General features: G+C 41.6%; 5 non-coding genes across 5 annotated transcripts; all 5 read left to right on the plus strand.

Moving 5' to 3' along the window:
* Positions 1–1,430: 1,430 nt before the first annotated feature.
* On the plus strand, positions 1,431–1,536 carry LOC126093516 (U6 spliceosomal RNA). The gene has a single exon (XR_007521661.1). It is a non-coding gene; the product is annotated as a U6 spliceosomal RNA (small nuclear RNA).
* A 2,768-nt stretch (positions 1,537–4,304) lies between these two features.
* On the plus strand, positions 4,305–4,411 carry LOC126093351 (U6 spliceosomal RNA). Its single transcript, XR_007521520.1, has one exon. It is a non-coding gene; the product is annotated as a U6 spliceosomal RNA (small nuclear RNA).
* Positions 4,412–7,179: 2,768 nt separating this feature from the next.
* LOC126093352 (U6 spliceosomal RNA) lies at positions 7,180–7,286 on the plus strand. The gene has a single exon (XR_007521521.1). It is a non-coding gene; the product is annotated as a U6 spliceosomal RNA (small nuclear RNA).
* Positions 7,287–10,054: 2,768 nt separating this feature from the next.
* LOC126093478 (U6 spliceosomal RNA) lies at positions 10,055–10,161 on the plus strand. Its single transcript, XR_007521630.1, has one exon. It is a non-coding gene; the product is annotated as a U6 spliceosomal RNA (small nuclear RNA).
* A 2,768-nt stretch (positions 10,162–12,929) lies between these two features.
* On the plus strand, positions 12,930–13,036 carry LOC126093353 (U6 spliceosomal RNA). The gene has a single exon (XR_007521522.1). It is a non-coding gene; the product is annotated as a U6 spliceosomal RNA (small nuclear RNA).
* The last annotated feature ends 2,575 nt before the right edge of the window (positions 13,037–15,611 follow it).

The raw sequence follows: 15,611 nt of genomic DNA on the forward strand, positions 1-15,611 counted from the left end.
TTCACCACAGTTTTGCTGTAATAGTTGGTTTTTAGCTGAAGGGCAGTGGCTCATTACACAGGCAGATATGCTTCAGTTAAGAATCTGGTGAGGTGTCACCTGCAGTGACAGCACTTTGAATCCCATCAATGTCATACAAGTCGATGCTGTTCATAATTGCAGCTGATGCACCTCTCATCCTGTGTCTAGGAGAAAGATTGGACAATCTCTGCATGCAATATTCATTATGTCACATACACAGAAGCTCTGCCACATAAGCAGATACAGAGCCAGTCTAGACACAAAACACTAGCAAGCTTCAAGATTTTGGAATAGACAACAACATCACAAACCAGTTTGTCTCACATGACACCAATAGCTACTCAGTTGTTAACTGCTTTCAGATACTAAATCTATCACTCTTTGTTTTGCACTAGCAATTCTTCCTGCAATAACAACATTCACCAAACTGGATTACATCTGATTGACATTTCCCAGGAACATAACTATAGCTACTAACACAATGCTAACCTGGTTTCTCCTACCACAAGTCCCCTCAATATTTTAGGCTCATTCACACATCTCCATCACAGTGTTTCACTGTTGTCAAGTAGACCTGCCCTGTGTAAACTTGGATCAACACAAATATATCACCTGGTATTGTACTGAAAACGGAACTATGTCCATCATTCCTCACACAACTCGCATTCACCCATCCATGCCCTAGTAATGACCTACACTGCTGTGTTTCAAAGTGTGCAATATGAATGCTGTTTTTAATGGTTCCTGAGGCTACTGTGTCTCTTGTTGCAGTCACAATTGTCTTCTGGCGCCATTGGATGAATAGGACCATGCTTGGTGTCTGTGGAGTTACTCAATAATTTACATGGTCACAGACTGTGTCTTCTTGTGGTGTACTTGATGTGTGAGTTAAAGGTTGCCTTACATATGCGACTCTGTCATTAAATCGATTAGTATCATAAGAAAGTACCACTGCAAGAGTTATGTTTCGCAAAAATATTCACTTGTTTTGAGAGTCTTGAAGACCTGCTACCAGCTCCAATCAGAGTCATTTATCCCACACATTAGAGAAGTGTGTTTCATAGGTATGCCTGTAAGACACTAAATTCGGGATGTAAGAACATGGCGTCAATAGGTGCCAACACGTCTTGCTGCCGCCTAGCGGCAGCTGTGTGAAGCTGCTGCTGCTCTGGGTGGATGCTGCGAGAGCAAGCGACTCTACGATCTAAGTTTTACATCCAATACTGCCAAATAATACAGTTGACAGAGCTGCCACTTACTAATAACGACACCTCGCAGTAATTAATTGACACATTAGCACTCGGCAGGCCTTGTGTTCCTCGCCAGAGCTGCGTAAAGCTACGTCCAAGCCGAACCATGTTTGACGCGACGCCATAACTATATATACAATTTCAGAGGGCTCCTCGAATGTACTCGCTTCGGCGGTACATATACTAAAATTGGAACGATACAGAGAAGATTAGCATGGCCCCTGCGCAAGGTGACACGCAAAATCCTGAAGCGTTCCACATTTTTTTCGCAATCTCACTCTCTCATGTCTCACATCAGCTGCTAATACCCTCAGCCACCTACACAAGTTTCGCTTCATATCTGCACCCACTTGTCACAAACTATGCTCTCCATTTACGCAGTTCTCCTCCACTCTCTTTCATTCACAACACAACATGATAAAACTGGCGATAAACCTATCCCTTACATCACCAATGCACATCTAAAACGTCACTCTAATAACAAGTCAGCAAGCACACCAAAACCACAACTACACTGACACAAGTACATGTCACTAGCACCCCTTCAGCTCATTGGCAAACCTGACACAAATCACAGCCAGTCTAAGCCTAAGATTAAGACTAAGCCTAGCACAGGCAAAAGCCTCTTCTCTTCCTCAGTATCACACTCAGCTGTCACAACATCTCTTCCTACTGTCTCAATCATGTCATTTCATAACACACACCTACTGCCACACACAACATTTGGAAACCTTACATCAACTTTACACAAGATAGCTGCATGTTCCAAATCTTTCTCACTCACATAGTTTCACTCAGACTACTGCTTAAATACACTCTAGCGCTCTAACATTAGCTTGCATTACCTAATATTTATTTTTCTCTAACGCCTACAAAGCTTCTGGTGCCTGTATGCCACTATCACATACTGTCTGCACACAGACCCACAACATTTATCTCTATTCATCTTCATGGCTGTAGCTGATGCCATAATTGTTTCAGCAGCATAAATAAACATGTGAAGGAAGATGTCTCTTTAATCATTAAGTATGCAAGCTACCCCTTTACAGGAAGTTCATTTAACATTATGTTTCAAGTAACTTTCCTAGTGGCCTTGCTATCCAGCTGCAGCCCTCATAATACAGACTGCAGGTGACACCTCATCAGATTCTTAACTGAAGCACATCTGCCTGTGAAATAAGACACTGCCCGTCACCTAAAAACCAACTATTACAGCAAATCTGTGGTGAATCAGCATGTCATGTACAAATTTCGATGGTGTGACCCACAAAGTATTTTCCCACATGTCTGGCAATCAGCCACTACATATAGTTACCTAAATTAATTTCAAAAGTGTCAGCCAATGAATACCACAACATTGAAGTGTTTAGAAAGCAGACCAGTATGCTAATATTAACATATAACACTGTATGTTAATATTAGCATACTGGTCTGCTTTCTAAACACTTCAGTGTTGTGGTATTCATTAACTGACACCTTTGAAATTAATTTAGGTAACTATATGTAGTGGCTGATTGCCAGACATGTGGGAAAATACTTTGTGGGTCACACCAGTGAAATTTGTACATGACATGCTGCTTCACCACAGATTTGCTGTAATAGTTGGTTTTTAGGTGAAGGGCAGTGGCTCATTACACAGGCAGATATGCTTCAGTTAAGAATCTGGTGAGGTGTCACCTGCAGTGACAGCACTTTGAATCCCATCAATGTCATACAAGTCGATGCTGTTCATAATTGCAGCTGATGCACCTCTCATCCTGTGTCTAGGAGAAAGATTGGACAATCTCTGCATGCAATATTCATTATGTCACATACACAGAAGCTCTACCACATAAGCAGATACAGAGCCAGTCTAGACACAAAACACTAGCAAGCTTCAAGATTTTGGAATAGACAACAACATCACAAACCAGTTTGTCTCACATGACACCAATAGCTACTCAGTTGTTAACTGCTTTCAGATACTAAATCTATCACTCTTTGTTTTGCACTAGCAATTCTTCCTGCAATAACAACATTCACCAAACTGGATTACATCTGATTGACATTTCCCAGGAACATAACTATAGCTACTAACACAATGCTAACCTGGTTTCTCCTACCACAAGTCCCCTCAATATTTTAGGCTCATTCACACATCTCCATCACAGTGTTTCACTGTTGTCAAGTAGACCTGCCCTGTGTAAACTTGGATCAACACAAATATATCACCTGGTATTGTACTGAAAACGGAACTATGTCCATCATTCCTCACACAACTCGCATTCACCCATCCATGCCCTAGTAATGACCTACACTGCTGTGTTTCAAAGTGTGCAATATGAATGCTGTTTTTAATGGTTCGTGAGGCTACTGTGTCTCTTCTTGCAGTCACAATTGTCATCTGGCGCCATTGGATGAATAGGACCATGCTTGGTGTCTGTGGAGTTACTCAATAATTTACATGGTCACAGACTGTGTCTTCTTGTGGTGTACTTGATGTGTGAGTTAAAAGTTGCCTTACATATGCGACTCTGTCATTAAATCGATTAGTATCATAAGAAAGTACCACTGCAAGAGTAATGAAATTTGTGTTAGCAGTGAAGACAGTTTCGCAAAAATATTCACTTGTTTTGAGAGTCTTGAAGACCTGCTACCAGCTCCAATCAGAGTCATTTATCCCACACATTAGAGAAGTGTGCTTCATAGGTATGCCTGTAAGACACTAAATTCGGGATGTAAGAACATGGCGTCAATAGGTGCCAACACGTCTTGCTGCCGCCTAGCGGCAGCTGTGTGAAGCTGCTGCTGCTCTGGGTGGATGCTGCGAGAGCAAGCGACTCTACGATCTAAGTTTTACATCCAATACTGCCAAATAATACAGTTGACAGAGCTGCCACTTACTAATAACGACACCTCGCAGTAATTAATTGACAGATTAGCACTCGGCAGGCCTTGTGTTCCTCGCCAGAGCTGCGTAAAGCTACGTCCAAGCCGAACCATGTTTGACGCGACGCCATAACTATATATACAATTTCAGAGGGCTCCTCGAATGTACTCGCTTCGGCGGTACATATACTAAAATTGGAACGATACAGAGAAGATTAGCATGGCCCCTGCGCAAGGATGACACGCAAAATCGTGAAGCGTTCCACATTTTTTTCGCAATCTCACTCTCTCATGTCTCACATCAGCTGCTAATACCCTCAGCCACCTACACAAGTTTCGCTTCATATCTGCACCCACTTGTCACAAACTATGCTCTCCATTTACGCAGTTCTCCTCCACTCTCTTTCATTCACAACACAACATGATAAAACTGGCGATAAACCTATCCCTTACATCACCAATGCACATCTAAAACGTCACTCTAATAACAAGTCAGCAAGCACACCAAAACCACAACTACACTGACACAAGTACATGTCACTAGCACCCCTTCAGCTCATTGGCAAACCTGACACAAATCACAGCCAGTCTAAGCCTAAGATTAAGACTAAGCCTAGCACAGGCAAAAGCCTCTTCTCTTCCTCAGTATCACACTCAGCTGTCACAACATCTCTTCCTACTGTCTCAATCATGTCATTTCATAACACACACCTACTGCCACACACAACATTTGGAAACCTTACATCAACTTTACACAAGATAGCTGCATGTTCCAAATCTTTCTCACTCACATAGTTTCACTCAGACTACTGCTTAAATACACTCTAGCGCTCTAACATTAGCTTGCATTACCTAATATTTATTTTTCTCTAACGCCTACAAAGCTTCTGGTGCCTGTATGCCACTATCACATACTGTCTGCACACAGACCCACAACATTTATCTCTATTCATCTTCATGGCTGTAGCTGATGCCATAATTGTTTCAGCAGCATAAATAAACATGTGAAGGAAGATGTCTCTTTAATCATTAAGTGTGCAAGCTACCCCTTTACAGGAAGTTCATTTAACATTATGTTTCAAGTAACTTTCCTAGTGGCCTTGCTATCCAGCTGCAGCCCTCATAATACAGACTGCAGGTGACACCTCATCAGATTCTTAACTGAAGCACATCTGCCTGTGAAATAAGACACTGCCCGTCACCTAAAAACCAACTATTACAGCAAATCTGTGGTGAATCAGCATGTCATGTACAAATTTCGATGGTGTGACCCACAAAGTATTTTCCCACATGTCTGGCAATCAGCCACTACATATAGTTACCTAAATTAATTTCAAAAGTGTCAGCCAATGAATACCACAACACTGAAGTGTTTAGAAAGCAGACCAGTATGCTAATATTAACATATAACACTGTATGTTAATATTAGCATACTGGTCTGCTTTCTAAAGACTTCAGTGTTGTGGTATTCATTAACTGACACCTTTGAAATTAATTTAGGTAACTATATGTAGTGGCTGATTGCCAGACATGTGGGAAAATACTTTGTGGGTCACACCAGTGAAATTTGTACATGACATGCTGCTTCACCACAGATTTGCTGTAATAGTTGGTTTTTAGGTGAAGGGCAGTGGCTCATTACACAGGCAGATATGCTTCAGTTAAGAATCTGGTGAGGTGTCACCTGCAGTGACAGCACTTTGAATCCCATCAATGTCATACAAGTCGATGCTGTTCATAATTGCAGCTGATGCACCTCTCATCCTGTGTCTAGGAGAAAGATTGGACAATATCTGCATGCAATATTCATTATGTCACATACACAGAAGCTCTACCACATAAGCAGATACAGAGCCAGTCTAGACACAAAACACTAGCAAGCTTCAAGATTTTGGAATAGACAACAACATCACAAACCAGTTTGTCTCACATGACACCAATAGCTACTCAGTTGTTAACTGCTTTCAGATACTAAATCTATCACTCTTTGTTTTGCACTAGCAATTCTTCCTGCAATAACAACATTCACCAAACTGGATTACATCTGATTGACATTTCCCAGGAACATAACTATAGCTACTAACACAATGCTAACCTGGTTTCTCCTACCACAAGTCCCCTCAATATTTTAGGCTCATTCACACATCTCCATCACAGTGTTTCACTGTTGTCAAGTAGACCTGCCCTGTGTAAACTTGGATCAACACAAATATATCACCTGGTATTGTACTGAAAACGGAACTATGTCCATCATTCCTCACACAACTCGCATTCACCCATCCATGCCCTAGTAATGACCTACACTGCTGTGTTTCAAAGTGTGCAATATGAATGCTGTTTTTAATGGTTCGTGAGGCTACTGTGTCTCTTCTTGCAGTCACAATTGTCATCTGGCGCCATTGGATGAATAGGACCATGCTTGGTGTCTGTGGAGTTACTCAATAATTTACATGGTCACAGACTGTGTCTTCTTGTGGTGTACTTGATGTGTGAGTTAAAAGTTGCCTTACATATGCGACTCTGTCATTAAATCGATTAGTATCATAAGAAAGTACCACTGCAAGAGTAATGAAATTTGTGTTAGCAGTGAAGACAGTTTCGCAAAAATATTCACTTGTTTTGAGAGTCTTGAAGACCTGCTACCAGCTCCAATCAGAGTCATTTATCCCACACATTAGAGAAGTGTGCTTCATAGGTATGCCTGTAAGACACTAAATTCGGGATGTAAGAACATGGCGTCAATAGGTGCCAACACGTCTTGCTGCCGCCTAGCGGCAGCTGTGTGAAGCTGCTGCTGCTTTGGGTGGATGCTGCGAGAGCAAGCGACTCTACGATCTAAGTTTTACATCCAATACTGCCAAATAATACAGTTGACAGAGCTGCCACTTACTAATAACGACACCTCGCAGTAATTAATTGACAGATTAGCACTCGGCAGGCCTTGTGTTCCTCGCCAGAGCTGCGTAAAGCTACGTCCAAGCCGAACCATGTTTGACGCGACGCCATAACTATATATACAATTTCAGAGGGCTCCTCGAATGTACTCGCTTCGGCGGTACATATACTAAAATTGGAACGATACAGAGAAGATTAGCATGGCCCCTGCGCAAGGATGACACGCAAAATCGTGAAGCGTTCCACATTTTTTTCGCAATCTCACTCTCTCATGTCTCACATCAGCTGCTAATACCCTCAGCCACCTACACAAGTTTCGCTTCATATCTGCACCCACTTGTCACAAACTATGCTCTCCATTTACGCAGTTCTCCTCCACTCTCTTTCATTCACAACAGAACATGATAAAACTGGCGATAAACCTATCCCTTACATCACCAACGCACATCTAAAACGTCACTCTAATAACAAGTCAGCAAGCACACCAAAACCACAACTACACTGACACAAGTACATGTCACTAGCACCCCTTCAGCTCATTGGCAAACCTGACACAAATCACAGCCAGTCTAAGCCTAAGATTAAGACTAAGCCTAGCACAGGCAAAAGCCTCTTCTCTTCCTCAGTATCACACTCAGCTGTCACAACATCTCTTCCTACTGTCTCAATCATGTCATTTCATAACACACACCTACTGCCACACACAACATTTGGAAACCTTACATCAACTTTACACAAGATAGCTGCATGTTCCAAATCTTTCTCACTCACATAGTTTCACTCAGACTACTGCTTAAATACACTCTAGCGCTCTAACATTAGCTTGCATTACCTAATATTTATTTTTCTCTAACGCCTACAAAGCTTCTGGTGCCTGTATGCCACTATCACATACTGTCTGCACACAGACCCACAACATTTATCTCTATTCATCTTCATGGCTGTAGCTGATGCCATAATTGTTTCAGCAGCATAAATAAACATGTGAAGGAAGATGTCTCTTTAATCATTAAGTGTGCAAGCTACCCCTTTACAGGAAGTTCATTTAACATTATGTTTCAAGTAACTTTCCTAGTGGCCTTGCTATCCAGCTGCAGCCCTCATAATACAGACTGCAGGTGACACCTCATCAGATTCTTAACTGAAGCACATCTGCCTGTGAAATAAGACACTGCCCGTCACCTAAAAACCAACTATTACAGCAAATCTGTGGTGAATCAGCATGTCATGTACAAATTTCGATGGTGTGACCCACAAAGTATTTTCCCACATGTCTGGCAATCAGCCACTACATATAGTTACCTAAATTAATTTCAAAAGTGTCAGCCAATGAATACCACAACACTGAAGTGTTTAGAAAGCAGACCAGTATGCTAATATTAACATATAACACTGTATGTTAATATTAGCATACTGGTCTGCTTTCTAAAGACTTCAGTGTTGTGGTATTCATTAACTGACACCTTTGAAATTAATTTAGGTAACTATATGTAGTGGCTGATTGCCAGACATGTGGGAAAATACTTTGTGGGTCACACCAGTGAAATTTGTACATGACATGCTGCTTCACCACAGATTTGCTGTAATAGTTGGTTTTTAGGTGAAGGGCAGTGGCTCATTACACAGGCAGATATGCTTCAGTTAAGAATCTGGTGAGGTGTCACCTGCAGTGACAGCACTTTGAATCCCATCAATGTCATACAAGTCGATGCTGTTCATAATTGCAGCTGATGCACCTCTCATCCTGTGTCTAGGAGAAAGATTGGACAATATCTGCATGCAATATTCATTATGTCACATACACAGAAGCTCTACCACATAAGCAGATACAGAGCCAGTCTAGACACAAAACACTAGCAAGCTTCAAGATTTTGGAATAGACAACAACATCACAAACCAGTTTGTCTCACATGACACCAATAGCTACTCAGTTGTTAACTGCTTTCAGATACTAAATCTATCACTCTTTGTTTTGCACTAGCAATTCTTCCTGCAATAACAACATTCACCAAACTGGATTACATCTGATTGACATTTCCCAGGAACATAACTATAGCTACTAACACAATGCTAACCTGGTTTCTCCTACCACAAGTCCCCTCAATATTTTAGGCTCATTCACACATCTCCATCACAGTGTTTCACTGTTGTCAAGTAGACCTGCCCTGTGTAAACTTGGATCAACACAAATATATCACCTGGTATTGTACTGAAAACGGAACTATGTCCATCATTCCTCACACAACTCGCATTCACCCATCCATGCCCTAGTAATGACCTACACTGCTGTGTTTCAAAGTGTGCAATATGAATGCTGTTTTTAATGGTTCGTGAGGCTACTGTGTCTCTTGTTGCAGTCACAATTGTCTTCTGGCGCCATTGGATGAATAGGACCATGCTTGGTGTCTGTGGAGTTACTCAATAATTTACATGGTCACAGACTGTGTCTTCTTGTGGTGTACTTGATGTGTGAGTTAAAAGTTGCCTTACATATGCGACTCTGTCATTAAATCGATTAGTATCATAAGAAAGTACCACTGCAAGAGTAATGAAATTTGTGTTAGCAGTGAAGACAGTTTCGCAAAAATATTCACTTGTTTTGAGAGTCTTGAAGACCTGCTACCAGCTCCAATCAGAGTCATTTATCCCACACATTAGAGAAGTGTGTTTCATAGGTATGCCTGTAAGACACTAAATTCGGGATGTAAGAACATGGCGTCAATAGGTGCCAACACGTCTTGCTGCCGCCTAGCGGCAGCTGTGTGAAGCTGCTGCTGCTCTGGGTGGATGCTGCGAGAGCAAGCGACTCTACGATCTAAGTTTTACATCCAATACTGCCAAATAATACAGTTGACAGAGCTGCCACTTACTAATAACGACACCTCGCAGTAATTAATTGACACATTAGCACTCGGCAGGCCTTGTGTTCCTCGCCAGAGCTGCGTAAAGCTACGTCCAAGCCGAACCATGTTTGACGCGACGCAATAACTATATATACAATTTCAGAGGGCTTCTCGAATGTACTCGCTTCGGCGGTACATATACTAAAATTGGAACGATACAGAGAAGATTAGCATGGCCCCTGCGCAAGGATGACACGCAAAATCGTGAAGCGTTCCAAATGTTTTTCGCAATCTCACTCTCTCATGTCTCACATCAGCTGCTAATACCCTCAGCCACCTACACAAGTTTCGCTTCATATCTGCACCCACTTGTCACAAACTATGCTCTCCATTTACGCAGTTCTCCTCCACTCTCTTTCATTCACAACACAACATGATAAAACTGGCGATAAACCTATCCCTTACATCACCAATGCACATCTAAAACGTCACTCTAATAACAAGTCAGCAAGCACACCAAAACCACAACTACACTGACACAAGTACATGTCACTAGCACCCCTTCAGCTCATTGGCAAACCTGACACAAATCACAGCCAGTCTAAGCCTAAGATTAAGACTAAGCCTAGCACAGGCAAAAGCCTCTTCTCTTCCTCAGTATCACACTCAGCTGTCACAACATCTCTTCCTACTGTCTCAATCATGTCATTTCATAACACACACCTACTGCCACACACAACATTTGGAAACCTTACATCAACTTTACACAAGATAGCTGCATGTTCCAAATCTTTCTCACTCACATAGTTTCACTCAGACTACTGCTTAAATACACTCTAGCGCTCTAACATTAGCTTGCATTACCTAATATTTATTTTTCTCTAACGCCTACAAAGCTTCTGGTGCCTGTATGCCACTATCACATACTGTCTGCACACAGACCCACAACATTTATCTCTATTCATCTTCATGGCTGTAGCTGATGCCATAATTGTTTCAGCAGCATAAATAAACATGTGAAGGAAGATGTCTCTTTAATCATTAAGTGTGCAAGCTACCCCTTTACAGGAAGTTCATTTAACATTATGTTTCAAGTAACTTTCCTAGTGGCCTTGCTATCCAGCTGCAGCCCTCATAATACAGACTGCAGGTGACACCTCATCAGATTCTTAACTGAAGCACATCTGCCTGTGAAATAAGACACTGCCCGTCACCTAAAAACCAACTATTACAGCAAATCTGTGGTGAATCAGCATGTCATGTACAAATTTCGATGGTGTGACCCACAAAGTATTTTCCCACATGTCTGGCAATCAGCCACTACATATAGTTACCTAAATTAATTTCAAAAGTGTCAGCCAATGAATACCACAACACTGAAGTGTTTAGAAAGCAGACCAGTATGCTAATATTAACATATAACACTGTATGTTAATATTAGCATACTGGTCTGCTTTCTAAAGACTTCAGTGTTGTGGTATTCATTAACTGACACCTTTGAAATTAATTTAGGTAACTATATGTAGTGGCTGATTGCCAGACATGTGGGAAAATACTTTGTGGGTCACACCAGTGAAATTTGTACATGACATGCTGCTTCACCACAGATTTGCTGTAATAGTTGGTTTTTAGGTGAAGGGCAGTGGCTCATTACACAGGCAGATATGCTTCAGTTAAGAATCTGGTGAGGTGTCACCTGCAGTGACAGCACTTTGAATCCCATCAATGTCATACAAGTCGATGCTGTTCATAATTGCAGCTGATGCACCTCTCATCCTGTGTCTAGGAGAAAGATTGGACAATATCTGCATGCAATATTCATTATGTCACATACACAGAAGCTCTACCACATAAGCAGATACAGAGCCAGTCTAGACACAAAACACTAGCAAGCTTCAAGATTTTGGAATAGACAACAACATCACAAACCAGTTTGTCTCACATGACACCAATAGCTACTCAGTTGTTAACTGCTTTCAGATACTAAATCTATCACTCTTTGTTTTGCACTAGCAATTCTTCCTGCAATAACAACATTCACCAAACTGGATTACATCTGATTGACATTTCCCAGGAACATAACTATAGCTACTAACACAATGCTAACCTGGTTTCTCCTACCACAAGTCCCCTCAATATTTTAGGCTCATTCACACATCTCCATCACAGTGTTTCACTGTTGTCAAGTAGACCTGCCCTGTGTAAACTTGGATCAACACAAATATATCACCTGGTATTGTACTGAAAACGGAACTATGTCCATCATTCCTCACACAACTCGCATTCACCCATCCATGCCCTAGTAATGACCTACACTGCTGTGTTTCAAAGTGTGCAATATGAATGCTGTTTTTAATGGTTCGTGAGGCTACTGTGTCTCTTCTTGCAGTCACAATTGTCATCTGGCGCCATTGGATGAATAGGACCATGCTTGGTGTCTGTGGAGTTACTCAATAATTTACATGGTCACAGACTGTGTCTTCTTGTGGTGTACTTGATGTGTGAGTTAAAAGTTGCCTTACATATGCGACTCTGTCATTAAATCGATTAGTATCATAAGAAAGTACCACTGCAAGAGTAATGAAATTTGTGTTAGCAGTGAAGACAGTTTCGCAAAAATATTCACTTGTTTTGAGAGTCTTGAAGACCTGCTACCAGCTCCAATCAGAGTCATTTATCCCACACATTAGAGAAGTGTGTTTCATAGGTATGCCTGTAAGACACTAAATTCGGGATGTAAGAACATGGCGTCAATAGGTGCCAACACGTCTTGCTGCCGCCTAGCGGCAGCTGTGTGAAGCTGCTGCTGCTTTGGGTGGATGCTGCGAGAGCAAGCGACTCTACGATCTAAGTTTTACATCCAATACTGCCAAATAATACAGTTGACAGAGCTGCCACTTACTAATAACGACACCTCGCAGTAATTAATTGACAGATTAGCACTCGGCAGGCCTTGTGTTCCTCGCCAGAGCTGCGTAAAGCTACGTCCAAGCCGAACCATGTTTGACGCGACGCCATAACTATATATACAATTTCAGAGGGCTCCTCGAATGTACTCGCTTCGGCGGTACATATACTAAAATTGGAACGATACAGAGAAGATTAGCATGGCCCCTGCGCAAGGATGACACGCAAAATCGTGAAGCGTTCCACATTTTTTTCGCAATCTCACTCTCTCATGTCTCACATCAGCTGCTAATACCCTCAGCCACCTACACAAGTTTCGCTTCATATCTGCACCCACTTGTCACAAACTATGCTCTCCATTTACGCAGTTCTCCTCCACTCTCTTTCATTCACAACAGAACATGATAAAACTGGCGATAAACCTATCCCTTACATCACCAACGCACATCTAAAACGTCACTCTAATAACAAGTCAGCAAGCACACCAAAACCACAACTACACTGACACAAGTACATGTCACTAGCACCCCTTCAGCTCATTGGCAAACCTGACACAAATCACAGCCAGTCTAAGCCTAAGATTAAGACTAAGCCTAGCACAGGCAAAAGCCTCTTCTCTTCCTCAGTATCACACTCAGCTGTCACAACATCTCTTCCTACTGTCTCAATCATGTCATTTCATAACACACACCTACTGCCACACACAACATTTGGAAACCTTACATCAACTTTACACAAGATAGCTGCATGTTCCAAATCTTTCTCACTCACATAGTTTCACTCAGACTACTGCTTAAATACACTCTAGCGCTCTAACATTAGCTTGCATTACCTAATATTTATTTTTCTCTAACGCCTACAAAGCTTCTGGTGCCTGTATGCCACTATCACATACTGTCTGCACACAGACCCACAACATTTATCTCTATTCATCTTCATGGCTGTAGCTGATGCCATAATTGTTTCAGCAGCATAAATAAACATGTGAAGGAAGATGTCTCTTTAATCATTAAGTGTGCAAGCTACCCCTTTACAGGAAGTTCATTTAACATTATGTTTCAAGTAACTTTCCTAGTGGCCTTGCTATCCAGCTGCAGCCCTCATAATACAGACTGCAGGTGACACCTCATCAGATTCTTAACTGAAGCACATCTGCCTGTGAAATAAGACACTGCCCGTCACCTAAAAACCAACTATTACAGCAAATCTGTGGTGAATCAGCATGTCATGTACAAATTTCGATGGTGTGACCCACAAAGTATTTTCCCACATGTCTGGCAATCAGCCACTACATATAGTTACCTAAATTAATTTCAAAAGTGTCAGCCAATGAATACCACAACATTGAAGTGTTTAGAAAGCAGACCAGTATGCTAATATTAACATATAACACTGTATGTTAATATTAGCATACTGGTCTGCTTTCTAAAGACTTCAGTGTTGTGGTATTCATTAACTGACACCTTTGAAATTAATTTAGGTAACTATATGTAGTGGCTGATTGCCAGACATGTGGGAAAATACTTTGTGGGTCACACCAGTGAAATTTGTACATGACATGCTGCTTCACCACAGATTTGCTGTAATAGTTGGTTTTTAGGTGAAGGGCAGTGGCTCATTACACAGGCAGATATGCTTCAGTTAAGAATCTGGTGAGGTGTCACCTGCAGTGACAGCACTTTGAATCCCATCAATGTCATACAAGTCGATGCTGTTCATAATTGCAGCTGATGCACCTCTCATCCTGTGTCTAGGAGAAAGATTGGACAATATCTGCATGCAATATTCATTATGTCACATACACAGAAGCTCTACCACATAAGCAGATACAGAGCCAGTCTAGACACAAAACACTAGCAAGCTTCAAGATTTTGGAATAGACAACAACATCACAAACCAGTTTGTCTCACATGACACCAATAGCTACTCAGTTGTTAACTGCTTTCAGATACTAAATCTATCACTCTTTGTTTTGCACTAGCAATTCTTCCTGCAATAACAACATTCACCAAACTGGATTACATCTGATTGACATTTCCCAGGAACATAACTATAGCTACTAACACAATGCTAACCTGGTTTCTCCTACCACAAGTCCCCTCAATATTTTAGGCTCATTCACACATCTCCATCACAGTGTTTCACTGTTGTCAAGTAGACCTGCCCTGTGTAAACTTGGATCAACACAAATATATCACCTGGTATTGTACTGAAAACGGAACTATGTCCATCATTCCTCACACAACTCGCATTCACCCATCCATGCCCTAGTAATGACCTACACTGCTGTGTTTCAAAGTGTGCAATATGAATGCTGTTTTTAATGGTTCGTGAGGCTACTGTGTCTCTTGTTGCAGTCACAATTGTCTTCTGGCGCCATTGGATGAATAGGACCATGCTTGGTGTCTGTGGAGTTACTCAATAATTTACATGGTCACAGACTGTGTCTTCTTGTGGTGTACTTGATGTGTGAGTTAAAAGTTGCCTTACATATGCGACTCTGTCATTAAATCGATTAGTATCATAAGAAAGTACCACTGCAAGAGTAATGAAATTTGTGTTAGCAGTGAAGACAGTTTCGCAAAAATATTCACTTGTTTTGAGAGTCTTGAAGACCTGCTACCAGCTCCAATCAGAGTCATTTATCCCACACATTAGAGAAGTGTGCTTCATAGGTATGCCTGTAAGACACTAAATTCGGGATGTAAGAACATGGCGTCAATAGGTGCCAACACGTCTTGCTGCCGCCTAGCGGCAGCTGTGTGAAGCTGCTGCTGCTCTGGGTGGATGCTGCGAGAGCAAGCGACTCTACGATCTAAGTTTTACA

Source organism: Schistocerca cancellata, chromosome 7 (assembly GCF_023864275.1).
Source record: "Schistocerca cancellata isolate TAMUIC-IGC-003103 chromosome 7, iqSchCanc2.1, whole genome shotgun sequence".
In the NCBI taxonomy this organism is placed as follows: domain Eukaryota; kingdom Metazoa; phylum Arthropoda; class Insecta; order Orthoptera; family Acrididae; genus Schistocerca; species Schistocerca cancellata.